Source organism: Pleurodeles waltl, chromosome 7, assembly GCF_031143425.1.
Source record: "Pleurodeles waltl isolate 20211129_DDA chromosome 7, aPleWal1.hap1.20221129, whole genome shotgun sequence".
In the NCBI taxonomy this organism is placed as follows: domain Eukaryota; kingdom Metazoa; phylum Chordata; class Amphibia; order Caudata; family Salamandridae; genus Pleurodeles; species Pleurodeles waltl.
In genome coordinates this window covers 594,511,327-594,529,877 of record NC_090446.1, presented here as the reverse complement: position 1 = coordinate 594,529,877, position 18,551 = coordinate 594,511,327, and the positions used below count along the sequence as shown (strand labels likewise).

At 44.4% G+C, this 18,551-nt stretch overlaps 1 protein-coding gene across 1 annotated transcript in view; it reads left to right on the top strand.

Moving 5' to 3' along the window:
• The window catches only part of CDC23 (cell division cycle 23), a 96,078-nt gene extending 79,546 nt beyond the window's left edge, over positions 1–16,532 (top strand). Inside the window, exon 17 of the transcript XR_011205566.1 lies at positions 16,179–16,532. The gene's annotated coding sequence lies outside the window, so the exon portion shown is untranslated. The remainder of the gene's footprint in view (positions 1–16,178) is intronic.
• The last annotated feature ends 2,019 nt before the right edge of the window (positions 16,533–18,551 follow it).

Here is an 18,551-nt window from a genome sequence, read left to right as displayed (position 1 = left end):
ATGCAGATGAATTCCCAATTCCTCATCCTGATTAAGACCTATAGGGGTCTTTGCTTCAAAATCTAATATCTGCCTAGATTCTTATTGTCTCAATCTAAGTTGCCACCTCTTGTACTCAGCAGTATATGTTGAATAGCATAAAAAGATAGGAGTGCATTCTTACTCCCATGCTTATCCAGAAAGTGTCTAGCTACCGGATAATGCGGGTCAACATTATTAATTGCCCGCATATGTTCCATCACTCTCTTTTTCACCATAAGTGTAGTGCTGCCAGTGTAACTTAGTTTACATGGACATTCCAATATATAAACCACATATATGGTACTGCATGTTAAGAATTGATTTATAATCCATTCATCACTCCTCAAACTATGTGGACATTTTGTGACCTTCTGCACCATCTTACAAATATATATATATATATATATATATATATATATATATATATATATATGTTCGATGGCATGTGTAGCTGCAGATACACATGCTGTGCACAGTCCGCCATCTGGTGTTGGGCTCGGAGTGTAACAAGTTGTTTTTGTTCGAAGAAGTCTTTTCGAGTCACGAGACCGAGGGACTCCTCCCATTTCGATTCCATTGCGCATGGGCGTCGACTCCATCTTAGATTGTTTTTTTTCCGCCATCGGGTTCGGACGTGTTCCTTTTCGCTCCGTGTTTCGGGTCGGAAAGTTAGTTAGAATCTCGGGAAAAAACATCGGTATTGTTTGCGTTCGGTATCGGGTTAGTTAGAACAAATCGACACCGAATTTGGAAGAGCTCCGGTGGCCCTTCGGGGTTTTTTCGATCTCCCGTCGGGGCCTGGTCGGCCCGGCCACGTGCGACTTCAAGGCTGATGGAACGGACCCCATTCCGCTTCTGCCCAAAATGCCATAACAAGTATCCGTATACGGATCAGCATCTGGTCTGTAACTTGTGCTTGTCCCCCGAGCACAAGGAGAATACTTGTGAAGCCTGTCGAGCGTTTCGGTCGAGGAAGACGCTGAGAGACCGAAGAGCCAGGAGACTACAAATGGCGTCCACGCCGACAGGTCAAGAACGTTTCGAGGAGGAAGAAGAAGCTTTCTCCATCCACGAGTCGGATTCTGAAGAACTCGACGCCGAAGAAACAACCAAAACCGTGAGTAAGACGTTGAAAATCAAGACTCACGAGAAGTCCACAAAAGCCCAGGGGACGCCACCGCCAACAGGCCATGGCTTAACCCGAAAACTAGGTGACCGATCCAAGGCACCGAAAAAGGGCATGCTGGTGTCGAAGTCATCCGACTCCGGTCGAGATACCGCCACACAGCAACCTCGGAGGCGAGACAGCGGCTCCGAGAAACTTCGGCACAGAGACAGCAGCACCGAAGAATTTCGGCACCGAGACACCACGCCGAAAACAAAGAAGGTTTCTTCGGAGCCTAAAAAGACTTCCGAAAATGTTTCGGTTCCGAAACATCCAGCCTCGGAGCCGAAAACTAGTTCCTATACAGAGGAACAAGGATTAACCTCCCAATTACATAGATTTGGAGAGGAGCTTCAAGCTGTAGAGCCTGACTACACGCAAAGAAGGCTTCATAATCATGAGGACACAGGGAAGATAACCACTCTTCCCCCAATCAAGATAAAAAAGAAACTTGCCTTTCAACAAGGGGACAAGCAACCACAGGCAAAGGTGGCAAGGAAAACAACCCCACCACCTTCTCCACCACCATCAACACATGCATCACCAGCAACAACTCCACCACTGATGCACTCACCAGCTCATACCACAATGAGTCAGGATGATCCCGATGCATGGGACCTTTACGATGCTCCAGTGTCTGACAACAGCCCAGACTCCTATCCTACAAAACCGTCACCACCTGAGGACAGTACATCCTACACACAGGTGGTCGCAAGGGCAGCCGAATTTCACAACGTCACCTTACATTCTGAACCAATTGAGGATGACTTTCTCTTTAACACCCTATCCTCCACCCATAGCCAGTACCAAAGCCTTCCCATGCTCCCAGGAATGCTAAGACATTCAAAACAAATATTTCAGGATCCAGTTAAAGGCAGAGCCATAACTCCAAGGGTGGAGAAAAAGTACAAGCCACCGCCAACAGATCCAATCTATATTACAACACAACTAACACCAGACTCAGTAGTTGTCGGGGCAGCTCGTAAGAGAGCCAACTCTCATACCTCAGGCGACGCACCACCTCCAGACAAGGAGAGCCGCAAATTTGATGCTGCGGGAAAAAGGGTTGCAGCAAATCAATGGCGTATTGCCAATTCACAAGCACTTTTGGCAAGATACGACAGAGCTCATTGGGATGAAATGCAACATTTCATCGAACACTTACCCAAGGAGTTCCAAAAAAGAGCGCAACAGGTGGTGGAAGAGGGACAAAGTATCTCAAATAATCAGATACGGTCTTCCATGGATGCAGCAGATACAGCTGCAAGGACAATAAACACTGCAATCACAATACGAAGGCACGCATGGCTGCGCACTTCAGGGTTCAAGCCGGAAATCCAACAAGCTGTGCTCAATATGCCATTTAATGAACAGCAATTGTTTGGGCCGGAGGTAGACACTGCCATTGAGAAACTCAAAAAAGACACCGATACAGCCAAAGCCATGGGCGCACTCTACTCCCCGCAGAGCAGAGGCACATTTCGAAAAACACCTTTTCGGGGAGGGTTTCGAGGTCAACCCACAGAAACCACAACCTCACAAACAAGGCCTACTTACCAGGGTCAATATCAGAGGGGAGGTTTTTGGGGGCAATATAGAGGGGGCCAATTCCCAAGAAATCGAGGGAAAATTCCAAGGCCCCAAAACTCCTCAAAATAAACAGTGACTCACAAGTCACACAACCCCATCACATAACACCTGTGGGGGGAAGACTAAGCCAATTTTACAAACTTTGGGAGGAAATAACAACAGACACTTGGGTCTTAGCAATTATCCAGCATGGTTATTGCATAGAATTTCTCCAATTCCCTCCAAACGTCCCACCGAAAACACACAATATGTCAAAACAACATATAGATCTTCTAGGACTAGAAGTTCAAGCATTGCTATAAAAGGACGCAATAGAATTAGTACCAAATCTACAAAAAAACACAGGAGTTTACTCACTGTACTTTCTAATACCCAAAAAGGACAAAACTCTGAGACCAATACTAGATCTCAGAACACTAAATACCTACATCAAATCAGACCACTTTCACATGGTCACGTTACAAGATGTAATCCCACTGCTCAAACAGCAAGACTACATGACAACATTAGATCTAAAAGATGCGTATTTCCATATACCAATACATCCTTCACACAGGAAATACCTAAGGTTTGTATTCCAAGGAATACATTACCAATTCAAATTGTTGCCATTCGGAATAACAACTGCGCCAAGAGTTTTTACAAAATGCCTGGCAGTAGTAGCTGCACATATCAGAAGGCAGCAAATACATGTGTTCCCATACTTAGACGACTGGTTAATCAAAGCCACCACGCTAAAACAGTGTTCACAGCACACAAAATATGTCATACAGACCCTTCACAAGCTAGGTTTCTCCATCAACTACGCGAAGTCACACCTTTTGCCGTGTCAAACACAGCAATACGTAGGAGCGACAATCAACACAGCAAAAGGGATTGCCACTCCAAGTCCACAAAGGGTTCAAACATTTCACAAGATAATACAGGCCATGTATCCAACACAAAAGATACAAGTCAGAATGATAATGAAACTCCTAGGCATGATGTCTTCATGCATAGCCATTGTCCCAAACGCAAGATTGCACATGCGGCCCTTACAACAGTGCCTAGCATCACAATGGTCACAAGCACAGGGTCAACTTCTAGATCTGGTTTTGATAGACCGCCAAACATACATCTCGCTTCTATGGTGGAACAGTACAAATTTAAACCAAGGGCGGCCTTTCCAAGACCCAGTGCCACAATACGTCATAACGACAGATGCTTCCATGACAGGGTGGGGAGCACACCTCAATCAACACAGCATCCAAGGACAATGGGACATACATCAGAGGCAGTTTCACATAAATCACTTAGAACTGTTAGCAGTATTTCTGGCGCTGAAAGCATTTCAACCCATAAAAAAACAAAAATACATTCTTGTCAAAACAGACAACATGACAACAATGTATTATCTAAACAAACAAGGAGGGACACACTCGACACAGTTGTGCCTCCTAACACAAAAAATATGGCATTGGGCGATTCACAACCACATTCGCCTAATAGCACAATTTATTCCAGGGATTCAGAACCAGTTGGCAGACAATCTCTCTCGAGATCACCAACAAACCCACGAATGGGATATTCACCCCCAAATACTAAACAATTACTTTCAAATTTGGGGGACACCTCAAATAGATCTATTTGCAACAAAGGAAAACTCAAAATGCCAAAACTTCGCATCCAGGTACCCACAAGATCAATCCCAAGGCAATGCTCTATGGATGAACTGGTCAGGGATATTTGCGTACGCTTTTCCCCCTCTCCCTCTCCTTCCATATCTAGTAAACAGGTTGAGTCAAAACAAACTCAAACTCATACTAATAGCACCAACATGGGCAAGGCAACCTTGGTACACAACACTACTAGACCTTTCAGTAGTACCTCATGTCAAACTACCCAACAGACCAGATCTGTTAACACAACACAAACAACAGATCAGACATCCAAATCCAGCATCTTTGAATCTAGCAATTTGGCTCCTGAAATCCTAGAATTCGGACACTTAGACCTCGCACAAGAATGTATGGAGGTCATAAGACAAGCTAGGAAACCTACCACTAGACACTGCTATGCAAATAAGTGGAAAAGATTTGTGTATTACTGCCAGAATAATCAAATTCAGCCATTACACGCATCTTCAAAAGATATAGTAGGATATTTACTACATTTGCAAAAATCAAATCTAGCTTTCTCTTCCATAAAGATACATCTCACCGCAATATCCGCTTACCTGCAAATTACTCATTCAACTTCACTATTTAGAATACCAGTCATTAAAGCGTTTATGGAAGGCCTAAAGAGAATCATACCACCAAGAACACCACCTGTTCCTTCATGGAACCTCAACATTGTCTTAACAAGACTCATGGGTCCACCTTTCGAGCCCATGCATTCTTGTGAAATGCAATACTTAATGTGGAAAGTTGCATTTTTGATTGCCATCACATCTCTAAGAAGAGTGAGTGAGATTCAAGCATTTACCATACAAGAACCATTTATTCAAATACATAAAAATAAAGTAGTTCTAAGGACAAATCCAAAATTTTTACCAAAGGTTATCTCACTGTTCCACTTAAATCAAACAGTAGAATTACCAGTGTTCTTCCCACAGCCAGATTCTGTAGCTGAAAGAGCACTACATACATTAAACATCAAAAGAGCACTAATGTACTACATTGACAGGACAAAACTAATTAGAAAAACAAAACAACTATTTATTGCCTTTCAAAAACCTCATACAGGAAATCCAATTTCAAAACAAGGCATTGCTAGGTGGATAGTTAAGTGTATTCAAACCTGCTATCTTAAAGCAAAGAGAGAGCTGCCTATTACACCAAAGGCACACTCAACCAGAAAGAAAGGTGCTACCATGGCCTTTCTAGGAAATATTCCAATGAACGAAATATGTAAGGCAGCAACATGGTCTACGCCTCATACATTTACCAAGCACTACTGTGTAGATGTGTTAACTGCACAACAAGCCACAGTAGGTCAAGCTGTACTAAGAACATTATTTCAAACTACTTCAACTCCTACAGGCTGAACCACCGCTTTTGGGGAGATAACTGCTTACTAGTCTATGCACAGCATGTGTATCTGCAGCTACACATGCCATTGAACGGAAAATGTCACTTACCCAGTGTACATCTGTTCGTGGCATTAGTCGCTGCAGATTCACATGCGCCCACCCGCCTCCCCGGGAGCCTGTAGCCGTTTAGAAGTAGATCTTGAACATTTGTACATTTGTAAATATATTACTTTAACCTTTATTATGTACATACGTATTCATTCCATTGCATGGGTACTATTACTAACATACACAACTCCTACCTCACCCTCTGCGGGGAAAACAATCTAAGATGGAGTCGACGCCCATGCGCAATGGAATCGAAATGGGAGGAGTCCCTCAGTCTCGTGACTCGAAAAGACTTCTTCGAACAAAAACAACTTGTAACACTCCGAGCCCAACACCAGATGGCGGACTGTGCACAGCATGTGAATCTGCAGCGACTAATGCCCCCCCCCCCCCCCGAGACCTTACACTTTCTTGAAATTACCTGTATTGTTTAACAAATACCTGTTCAAATAAACTTAAGTTTCATCTATCCATAAAAGAATATATATTTTTACAAATATTTTCAAGCTGAAGTTTAGGGGTAGGAAATTAAAAAAAAATACAAAAAAAGTACAAATACATCTTCCTTGGCAAATTCATTTTGTTAAAAATTCTATATTTCCTAAATACCAATGAAAAGGGTGAATTTCAGCGCACGTTCACACCCTTAGTTTACTTGTGACATATAGATCATTCTACTGTAAGTTTAAAAAAAAATGCACACACGTATGACAAAGTGCACAAACAATACCCCCACCCAATGATTCTGGAGGTGCAGGGGAAGAGAAATCTTCATGGGAAAAAATACGTTCCATTTGAAGAAAGAAAACAATATAATTTGAGCATTTCACAAATGCCCTAAAACTCCAAAATGTCCACAATGCTGCAGACGATGCGGATAGGTTACATAGGTATAGAGCAGTAAAGTAAATAATATGTTAGCTGTGAAAGTAGCACACCAGCAACCTCTGCTGATCAGGATTGTGGTTGCCAATATCGCTCTCTGTAGGCATAAGGCTTCTCCTGCTAATACTTATGATCACGTTGGGACTGTGGTCTTTAGCGCACAGTTTGTATTACAGTGATCTCAGGAGTATAATGCTTTCCAATCCACGCGTATAGGAGCTAAAATAAAGGCTTTAAATCATTCTAAGCTCTTAGCAGTAACAGGAATCTGAAGGACTTCCTGTGGCACCAAGAGCAGCACTGTGAATTAATCTGGGTACTTTAAACAATAGCTGTGAGTGAATGAATCTGATTGGTAACGTGAGCTGTTAGTAGTGTGAGTAAAATAAGTAAGTCTTGATTTTTATAAAAAGCTCTTAGTGAATGTGCATAGAAGCAAGTAGTACGAACAGAGCTCTGAGCGACTCTTGTCAAAATAAAGAGTTCTGGGTTATTCTTTGCATGACCTGAAACACCACTCTCAAGAAATCCTGTCTTTTAGAACAAGTCTAGATATTATCCAGATTACTGTTGCAAGTAGCTATGCTATTCTTCAGATAAAAAGAATTGTAGTTCAGATGGATACTTCTTCCTCCTTATGAATATCTTCCAGATGCTAGACTGTACCTGACCCCCACCCTCTCATGCTACCCACCTTGCCAAGTGGCATCAGGAGCTCCAGCCATGACCACGCCCTTCCTGGTTGTGATAACAGGGCAGTTAGGGTGACTGCTGAAGTCAGTTCCTCTGGTGCAGGCCTGAAGCTCCTCTTGGGTGTTTCACAGGAAAATCCCTCAGCTTTGACAGCGACTCTGAGTGAGGTCTCCTCCAAAAGGGCCAGGACTTGTGGATTTATTGGATCCAAATATAACCCGCTCAGCGTATAATTCCTTTTACGTGATGGACCTATAGGTCATGCAAGAGCAGTTTTTTTTGGGGCCAAGGCGACAGCAGTTCTCCTCACAGAGAATGATCTCTCAAAATCTCTTTTCATAAAATAAAAAAAAGCAAACATGCCATAAGAAGTAGTATTTTTCCTCCTCAAAGAAATGCTCAAGCTACAGTTTAAAGACTCAACGTGGTTCCCAAGCTCTGGTCTTCTTGTTAGTGGAACCAGTTCTGTTTTTGGAAAACATAATACTGGTGTTTATGACTTCATTGGCCTACCTGGCGCTGGGAGTGGCCTTCTGATAAAGTCTTCACCATGCCCCCATTATCCTATGTGTTATGCTCCAAGGATGGACCTGCTGATGCGGGTTTGGCAGCCAAGACCATCATTCTATCAGACTTGCTTCCACAAGCTCTGGCTTTGGTGCAGTTTCCGAGGAGGCCTATGCCTTTGCAGAGCACGAGCCCCGGTGCATTCAGAGCTGGCCTCGACAATGCACTCTGAGCCTAATTTGGTGATGCTTCAGAGTGACGAAAGAATAGGTCTACGCCCTCCTTCCTACCAAAAGATTTACTTGGTTGAAAGCTCTTTTTAAATCTGAATCTGATGCTCTAGTCATGCCTGACTAAAGTCTATAGCCACACAAAGTATGATGATGTGGAGGTTGATCACCTTCCCCCATCTTACAATATAAATGCTGGCCTTCACCCAAGTTTACAAAACACAAGTAGTCTAGGTACGTCTCCGGACAGGGACACTCATACCTTTAGCCCTCTTTCAGACAAAGAATCTTCATTCACTTTAAAGCAGCAGCGGCATTAGAATTGACTCTATCCATCACTAAAACCAAGTATAACATTGTAACATAATTTTTAAACCCTCCTCTGCAGTTTTAGTGCCTTTGCTACCTTTAAACGGGCACTATTTAAACCCATTTTGGCTGTTTGGGAGAAACCTGGCTCAGGCAGGGCAGCCCATGGACAAATTGCTCAGTGTCACGGTTAAGCATCTTGTGATCTCAATCCTTAGAATCTTTCCCTCAAGTCTAGTGATCCAAGCTTTTCACTGAGTTGAATCTAAATACATTTTCTACATCTCCTACAGACTGAGGGCCATATTTATGGCAAAATGGCTCAGTTCAGCAAGTCACCTTGCTGCACTGCACTGCGTCACTGGGAAAGGGCAGGAATGCCCGTACTTAAGGAATAAGAAGCATTCCTGTCCTTTCCCCCTGCGCTGCTGCACAATGGGCTGCCTAGGGCCAACGCAGGCATCCTTGCACCATGCTGCACCTTCCTGTACAAAAACAATCCTGGGAGGCATATTCCTCTTGGTGTGTGCTGTAGAATGCAGCACATATAGAAAGAGGAAGAAACGAGGAGAAATAGAGATACTTCTCCTCGTTATGCCTCCCCTGAGGAGACGTAGAATTATGGCATGTCCCCAGGTTTACAAGTTCTTGTAAATCTGCGAATACCTCAGAGTCCATCGGAGTTATGTGAGAACACCCATGCAATGCCCATGGAGCCCCTCCCTAGTGCAGGGTAAGGCAATGTAGCGATGTGCGCTGCGTTGCCTTACTTCAGATTTTTTAAGTCATTCAAAGCAGCTTTGCTTGGCTTAAAAATCTAAGGTTTGTGTCATGCTTATACCACATTGCGTGGTGCAAGCATGATGCAAAGCTCTAATAAATATGTCCCTGAGAGTCTAAAAAGTTAATCTGTGGTCTAAACGTTTTTTTTGCTTCTCAAAGCCAAACCTGTAAACACAAAACCTTCTGGACAGCTATACCTTTGCTTAGTTCGAGAAGGCAAAAATGGCCATATGCCAGTCTCCCTGACCACATGAAAAACCCTTGCTCTGAAATGGTCAATAAAGGCCCTGTACTCCAAACAAATTGTGAAGTGAGGCCTAGAATCAATAGGTGGCTCCATCCATGGCACATAAGGACGGAGGTCTCAGGCCCATTATGGGCCTGCACCTCTTAAATTTGTTCATTTGACAGGAAATGTTCATAATGCTTTTTAAGTCAGGTTTTGTTGGCCCTCGAAATGGGGGATTGACTAGTGTCCCTGGATCTTCTGGCACCTACTTTCATTTGTCAATCGTTCCTGCTCAGATGCATTGCCCAAGGTATACCATGTGGATCTCAGCACTATCAGTTTGCAGTTCCGAGATTTGAACTGACTGCTCTGCAGGTCTTTTAAAAGGTGCTAGCGGGTTAATTGTGGAGGTCCGGAGTCAATGTATTTCTGTAACTGGATGACTGGCTGGTGAAGGCGGGTATTCACTGTGCTGGTCACACATCTGTAGACTGTGACCCTCTTATGAAGGGCTTCACAATCAGTGCCCAGAAGCCCCCTCTTGTTCCCAAAAGAGATTGACCTTTTTATAGGTAAAGTCCTAGATACAACCAGTACAAAGACTTCCTACTCCTCCGAGGAGGATTTAATTTATTTGTGATATAATTCCAATTTTTATACCTCACACTCCAACCCTGGTTGTGCAAGTCCTTCCAGTTTGTGGTGCATGCAAGATGGTAAATGAAGGCCTTTCAGTGATGCCTGAGGAGTGCTTTGGTTCCATCATTTCAGAGCTTTGCTGGTGGATATGCCCCTCCAGTCTTTCGGTACCTCATTCCGTCAGTCCTGTGCAATTGCAGGATACCATAGTTATGGGCACCATCTCTTTAACTTGGGCCCCCAAATGAGTGACATTACAATGAGCATCCTGTTGTCTGCATTGGAGCAGCTCCTGCATATAACTGTGTTGGAGATTCAAGTGATCTTTATTGATCTAACAGCCTTTCTACCTTCCATTTCAGTAAGTACCAATCAACTTCTGCCAGACAACATTACCACCATCCATTATATCAACAACGATGATGGTGTGAGCTCTTGGACCCCGCATTAGAATGCATTACAGCTTAAGCTGACAATGTGCAACTCATACTCTCCATCTTGGAGAAGACCCCCAACACAAGAAGCAAGTTCACTGCCTGCATGGCCAAAGTTGCTACTTGGATGAAAGCCACTGCCTTAAGCTCAACACGAACAAGACAGAAGTAGTCATCTTCGGCAAAAACACCTCACCATGGGAATCCAACTGGTTGCCGGCCGAACATGAACCACACCACGCACCCACGCCACAGACTTTAGAATAATCAACAGCAAACTAGACATGAACGAACAAGTAAACAGTGCTGTCACTGTGTCCTGCTTCCAGACCCTGAAGATGCTGAGGAAGATCTTTAAATGTCTCTCAAGCAACTAGAAGAAATGTCACTCGACCTAATCACCAGCAATTTGGATGCAGGGGTCTATACATACATTGCTATTTAAGTTGACTATTACCTTGTTCCCAGAGTGTGACTATGTGAGACTCCCACACTAAACAGACCATGAGACCATGGGCAAAGGGTCCTCTAGTCTAGGTAGCTGCTAACTATCTTCATGTGTACATGTGTGCTTTTTCACATCTTTGTCAATGTGTTTCCTGCATATCTGTGTGTTTCTCATCATGTGTGCCACAATCTTAGTTATATGTATAGATAATGGTGCTCTAAACTCTGGATGATGGGATCCAGAGTTATCAGGAGTTGCAAAAAGAGAAATAGTTAGTTTCATTTTTAATAAATTATCTGCTATTTTACAAATTTTATGTCCAGCAGGAAGTTCTGCTTGACTATTAAAGAAAGAGAGGTAGGTCCACACTGCATTTTATTCTTTCTCTTTCCTTGAGTCATGGTGAAGGTTCTATAGACTTGCCCTGATGAATGACCAAGACCATTATAGGCTGTGAGAAGGGTAGAAACATGATGGCACAATTAGAGGTACGCTTGGGACAAAATACCTATTGACGTCCTCTGATGAATACATTTTTGGTATTAATTTAGCCTTGTCCAGGGTACCACCTGAATAAAAGGTTATTTTGGGGCATATTTATACTCTATTTGCGCTGAATGTGCGTATTTTTTTACGCAAATTCAGCGCAAAACTAACTCCATATTTTGATGTTAGACCCATCTAACAGCAAAATTTGGGAGTTTGCACCATTTTTTAGATGTGGGAACCTACCTTGTGTCAATGAGATGCAAGGTAGGCGTTTCAATCTAAAAAAAATGGTGCTAACCCCATAGCCCCATATTTATCTCCCCGTGCTAAAATGACGCACAGGCAGGAGGAGGGGCTAAATAATGGTGCAACGCTTGCTTTGCACCAATATTTAACGCCTCGGTCAGAACAGGCGTTAAGGGACTGTGGACCCGTGTCCACGGTTGAACACCATGGACTTGGTCCACAGGTGCCCTCCTCAAGCCCAAGGAACACCCCCGACCACACCAGAGGGACCCTGGTGGCTGGGGGAGCCCCATCCCGGCTAAGTAGGGTAAGTATTCATTTTTTTTTATTAATTAAATTACCATCGGGCCCAACTTGGGTTGGGGTCCCCTGCATGGTGCAATGGCCATGCCCAGGGGACACTGGTCCCCTGTGCTGGCCAGGACTCCTGTTTTTTCTAAGACAGGAGTCATGTGGTATGGATGGTTTTGCGTCAGAAAATGATGCTAGGCTGTTTAGAGGCAGTTTTTGGGCCTCTAACCAGACAAACGTAATTTTTGGGTGCAAAACACCTTTCTCCCATACCGCCACCCCTACTCGGCAAACGTCATTTGTTTTTTATGCTAGCCCACCCTTTGCGTTGGCTTGCAGCATTCCATAAATTTGGCACCTGGCTGGCACTCTGAAATGGCGCAAGCTGGCACTACACTTTTTGACGCAAAACTGCATTTTCACAGTTTTGCGTCAACAAGTATAAATATGGGCCCTTGTGGTCTACACCGGAGATATTTTTAGACAATCATCTGAATTCAATAGCAAGCAAGAGTAATACCTAAGCACTCCCTCGAGAGCCCCTCTTGAGGTCGATTCCGCCCTAGTAGTACTATCTTACCAGGGTTGGATGCCAAGGATTTCTTAAGGAGGATAGCGACAGTACAAGATCTTAAGTGAAGAACCTGTTCTAACTTTGGGTACCACGCACTTTGTGTGTTGAGAAACCTGTTGAGTGCCCACGTAAGATAAGAAGGTGTAGGATTTTTTTGTTTTGTAGCACACAACAAAAAAATTAATTATAATGATGCTTCGGAATATATCAGTATATCTCAGTAATAGTACAAATGAACAACATTATTTTGTAATTCTGAGGAGTGGTGGAAACAAACTTTGAATACGATCAAAACAAGTCATAGTCAGTACACTAGGTGATGACATTTAACCACATTATTTTTTGTAAAACCGCATTCCGGTGCAAATGTAATAGTCATTTCAATTGAAAATGTGTAGTCTGTAATAGCAGTGTATCACCACACCATGCATACTCCACACTAAGCTACTCTGTTCTATACTCTTCCTCTCAATGCCACACCATTCCATTCTGTGAAACTCCACTCTACGATATACCACTCCGCTCCTCCACTCTGACACTCTGTGACACATCACTCCACTGCAATCTATGCCACTCACTCCATGACACAACACGCCCCTCCTCTCAACACCACTTACCCCGCTGCACTCTACCCCCTTCTCTCCAATCTAGCCCACTCCACTATAATGTACCCTAATCTACCCCACCTCACTACACTTTGCTACAATCTACTCCACTCAACCCACTCTAGCTCACTCCAGTCTACCCCACCCCAATTTATCCACCCAACCCAATCTACCCCCTTCAACTCCAGTCTACCCCAATCAACTCAATTACGGTTAAATCTACCCACTCCACTCCAATCTAACCCCACTCCAATCTATCCCAGACCACTCCACTTTACTCAACTCCACGCCAATCTACCCAACTACAGTCAATCTATCCCAATCAACCCTACCCCACTCCACCCAATCTAATGAACTCTACTCAATTCTACCCCAATCTACACCAGTCTACCCCACTCCAACCGACCCAAATACACCAGACTCCAATGTACCCCCATCCAACCCATTCCAATCTACCCAACTCCACCCCAGTGTACCCCATTCCACTCTACTCCACTCTAGTCTACCCCAATCCAGTTTACCCGACTCCATTCCAATTTACCCCACTCCACACCCCAGTGCAATCTACCCCACTTTTCCACAATCTAACCCACTCCAATCTACCACAATCTATCCCACTCCAGTCTACCACAATCTACCTCACTCCACTACAATGTACCCCACTCCAATCCACCCAATCTACCCCACTCCACTCTACCCCACTCCACTCTAATCCAACCCACTACACTATACTCCAATTTAACCCACCCCACCCCAATCTAACCTACTTCTTTCTACTCCTCCCCAATCTACCCCACCCAGTCCTCTCCAATCCACCCCATTAACTCCAGTCCAATCTACTCCACTTCAATGTACCCCACTCTACCCCACTTCAACCCATCACAATGCAATCTACTGCACCCAACTCTAACCCACTCCAATCGACCCACTACACTCCAATGAACCCCACTACACTCTACCCCTCTAAAATATTCCCTCTAATCGTCCCTCTTCAATCGACCCCACTCCAGTCTACCCCACACTAAACCACCCATTCTTCTTCACTTCATTCCACTCTAATCTACCCCACTACACTCCACTCCAATCTACTCCACTGTTTTGCAATCTATCTCACTCCAATGCAATCTCGACTCCACTCCAATCTACCCAACTCCACTTCACCTCACCTCACTTCACTCCAATCAACCTCACTCCGCCACAATCTACCCAACTCCCATCCATCCAATCTACACCCCTCCACTTCACTCCAGGTTACCATATGCTACTCAAATCTAGCCCACTCTAGTCCAATCTAACCCACTCAGTCCACTCTAACCGACACCACCCTATCAACCCCAGTCCACCCCGCTCCAATCTGCCCTACCCCAATCCACCCCAAACTACCCTACTCCAACCTATCCCACGCTACTCTACTCTAATCTACCACTCACCACTCTTTCCAATTTAATTCCAACCTATTCCACTCCAATCTACGCCTACTCTACTCCAACCTGTTCCACTCCAAACTATCCCACTCCTATCTATCTAACTCCAGTCTACCCCACTTCACTCCAATGTACCATACCGTAATTCACCCTATCTATCCCACTCCACTCTACCCCATCCTACCTTAATCTACCCTAATTTACCCCACTCCAATCCAATCTACCCAACTCTTACTTGCCCCACTTCACTCAAACCTACCCCATTCCACCACAGTCTGCCCCATTCCACTGCACTCCACTCTTCCCCATTCACCCACTTCACTCCAATCTACCTCAAGATATCCCACTCCACTTCTGTTCTATCTCACTTCAGTCTACCCCACATCAATCTACCTTACTCCCCCAATCCAATCTTCCCCACTCCAGTCTACCCCAATCTCCTCCACTCCAATCTACTCCGATCTACCCCACTCTACCATAATCTGCCTCACTCCGCCTCACTCCACCCCCACTCTACCCCACTCCAATCCACCTAACTCCAAACTACCCTACTCCCATCCTCCCTCTTCAGTCTACTCCACTCTAATCTACTCCCTTCCATTACAATCTGCCCTACTTGAATCCACCCAATCTACCTCACTCCACTCACCCTAATCTACCCCACTCCAATCTACTGCACTGTTCCCCAATCTCTCACACCACTTCGCCCCAATCTACCAAACTCCCATCCCCCCAATCTCCACCACTCCACTTCACTCCAACCTACCACATGCCACTCCAGTCTAACCCACTCCACCCCAAAGTACCCCCATCCAACCTATCCCAGTCTACTGTACTCTAATCTAACAATCTAATCAATTCCATTCCAACATACCCCACTCCAAACTACCCAACTTCTATCTATCTCACTCCAATCTACCCAACTCCACTCCAATCTACCCCAAGTCACTTCAATCGGCCCTACCATAATCCACCCAATCTATCCCACTCCGCTCTGTTGCATGGGCTCTCATTATTCTAAATGAGACTACTGGATTTATTGGTAGCAGGGTTACTCCTAGTGTGGGGGACTAAGTCTTACCCACTTGGAAGGACCTCTGTCACCTTAAATCCGGTTCTGCTCCGGCTAACTAGCAGTGCCTCATCCATCCCAAGGGGGAGAGATGATTAGGCAGCCGAGCGCATGACATCTTTGGAACTTCTCAGGGAAGTCGTGGTCACTCAGATCCAAACCAGCTCTCTCATTTACAGTATGATCTCATATACAAATGACAAAGGCATTTTGAGTTTTATATATTGCTTTAATAAAACGACTGCATTTTAGATAATAAGGCATGAGCCGCAATAACCAGAACCATACAACACAGTAGGATTGAAATTGTTACTATGAGAGTGAAACATAAAAACAACGCTATCATGGTGTTAATGAATTCTATTCTCTCTCTGTTAGTTATATTTCAAGCACAGCATGTTAAGCTTCTAACTTGCCTTTCAGATTCCCCGGGAAGCCATCAACCCTCATACCTGAGCAAAGGCCTGTGATCTGGTTCAGCATCTGCAACGAGGCAGTCAGCGTCTAGTTGTGGTTCCCTGGTCTGAATCTCCCTCTTGCGTGTATTAGGACAAGGAAGTGTTTTTATAACCAACATGTCAGTGTGATCACAAAATGTCCCTACGCAAGAATGTATATCTGCAATCCAAAGACTAAACTTCTACCACGTCTATCGGCAATGTACCAGACTGTATCCTTGACTGAAGCACAGAGTGCGCAGAATGTGTTGTTTAAAACTCCAGTGCTGAAGTAGGCTAAACAGTATGATATAAAAAATAAAACAAGATCGTGAAACTGGCTATTTGTAAAATAACAGTACGAAGCTGAATAAAATGCATTTAGAGCAAAGTGCACAGAGGCTCTTTGCTGCGAACAAAGGAATAAAATACATCCAGGGCAAAGTGCACAAAGGCCTAACGCCTGAAGCTAACGTGCAAAGGATACATAAAATTGACCACACTACACCCTCCCCTTGTCGGTAGCAAGTGGTTCTAATCAAAACAAAAAATATGCCCCAGATATAAAAATATACAAAAAAATATATTTCGACAAGTCCAGAGGACACCATAGCACAAAACCAAGTTTAAATTTGTAAGCATGTGACGAAAAAGCCAAATCGTTACAATGTCAATTTAGAATAAACCCAATCTCAAATGGAAGCCACGGAAAGCAGGAGATCCTCCACTTCGGCAGACGTCGACACTGGAAAATCCACGCCAATTACTATCATGGAGCAGGTGTGTTCCAAAGCCCCAGGACCATCCAAGGCGGCACCCCAGGCAGGGCCTATAAACGAGACATTACCATCTTCCTCCAGGAAGGGAATCTCGTAAACTGCCTCACGAAGCAAACGCAACTGTAGTGCACGTCTGGGAATGAGCCCTAATCGGGAACATCAACAGATTAGCATCAACCACTGGGGGGCGCTGCAGTGAGAGACAGAGAGCCAGTGCATGTTCAAACGAGCACCAAAGGCACCGAAACACGGGTTGCACACAATTCAAAACTGGTCGGAATGACAGAGACCAGTCACACTCCAAATGTCCCAAGAGTGTTGCTCCAAAATGCTGCATCATGCGTTCACGACACAGCTGCGCTGATGGGAGCGCCCACATTGGATCTCGTTGCGGTGGGACAGCCATTGCGGAAGAACAGCAACAGCAAAACACCAGCCAATAAAGCCAAAGTGATCGGAAATCCCCCCCAAAATGCTTCCGAAAATAGAATGAATAGCCGAAGGTATCAAACCGAATATGGAAGAGAAGGAATGAGCAAAACCAACACCAACGGCTTTGAAAAAATGTGCAATTCCAGCAGTGCTGGACACATTAAATATACGTCTCACGAGTTCACCAAAGTGGCTCGGAAAGTTAGTATTTAACAGGGACTGTATTTCTGCTGATGACCTCGCCACCTGAAGTGCGTAGGACTCGCGTGCAGATGTAAGGGCCACATGCTTTTGAAACAAGAGAGCCTTTAGTCGACTCAACTTGTCGAAATTCACCTTGGAAGTAGCAATGTGAGGCCAGATGTCCGCTACCTCCCTAAATTGAGTGGGGGAAAACAACACATTCCCGCAGCACGTAACGGCCTTGGTGACAACGACCACGTAAACTATTCCAGCCCGCATGCCACGACAGGCTTCACTGTTAAGAAGGACGTAGCTGCCGTTTGAAAGCACTTGGAATGTGTTTTTAATCACGGGGACTGGAACTCCCCTTAGATAGCAAGCCAAGTTCGCAACCAAGGCATTACACGCCCCATGCAAGGACAGCTGCTTACAAACCATCGAATGGCTGACAGACGTTTTGCATTCACTACCGCTAAGAAAAACCTCCCCCATACCATTAAGACATCTGTATAAAAAGGGAAGCTCCCACACCTCATGTATGTAACTGTCCCCCAATTTCTCATATCTGCCCACCGGAATATGCTTCAAACATGAAGTGAAATGCAGAGTGGAAATAGGCAAATTTATAACCCCGTGTATCAACCACTCAGCTGACGGTATCTCAGCCACAGTAAAAGGCAACTTCTCCAACTTTTCAATATTTAACATAACATAGGTCGCTTCCTTTTTTAGCCATCAGCTGTTGCTGGCGTGTCAAATTAAAGTAAAAAAATATCTCCCTGGCTCGGATGTGCTGCCACGCAACGCGACCTGCCTTCAATGTCTGTAGAGTCCAACCCAACTGCATAATGGACCGCGTTTGACTCTGCCCATGATATAAAGAAGACATATCTGATCTAATAATGTCTATAGCAGAGGAAACAATGTTATCAATCGTATATACACGGTCGGACAGGGTATGCATT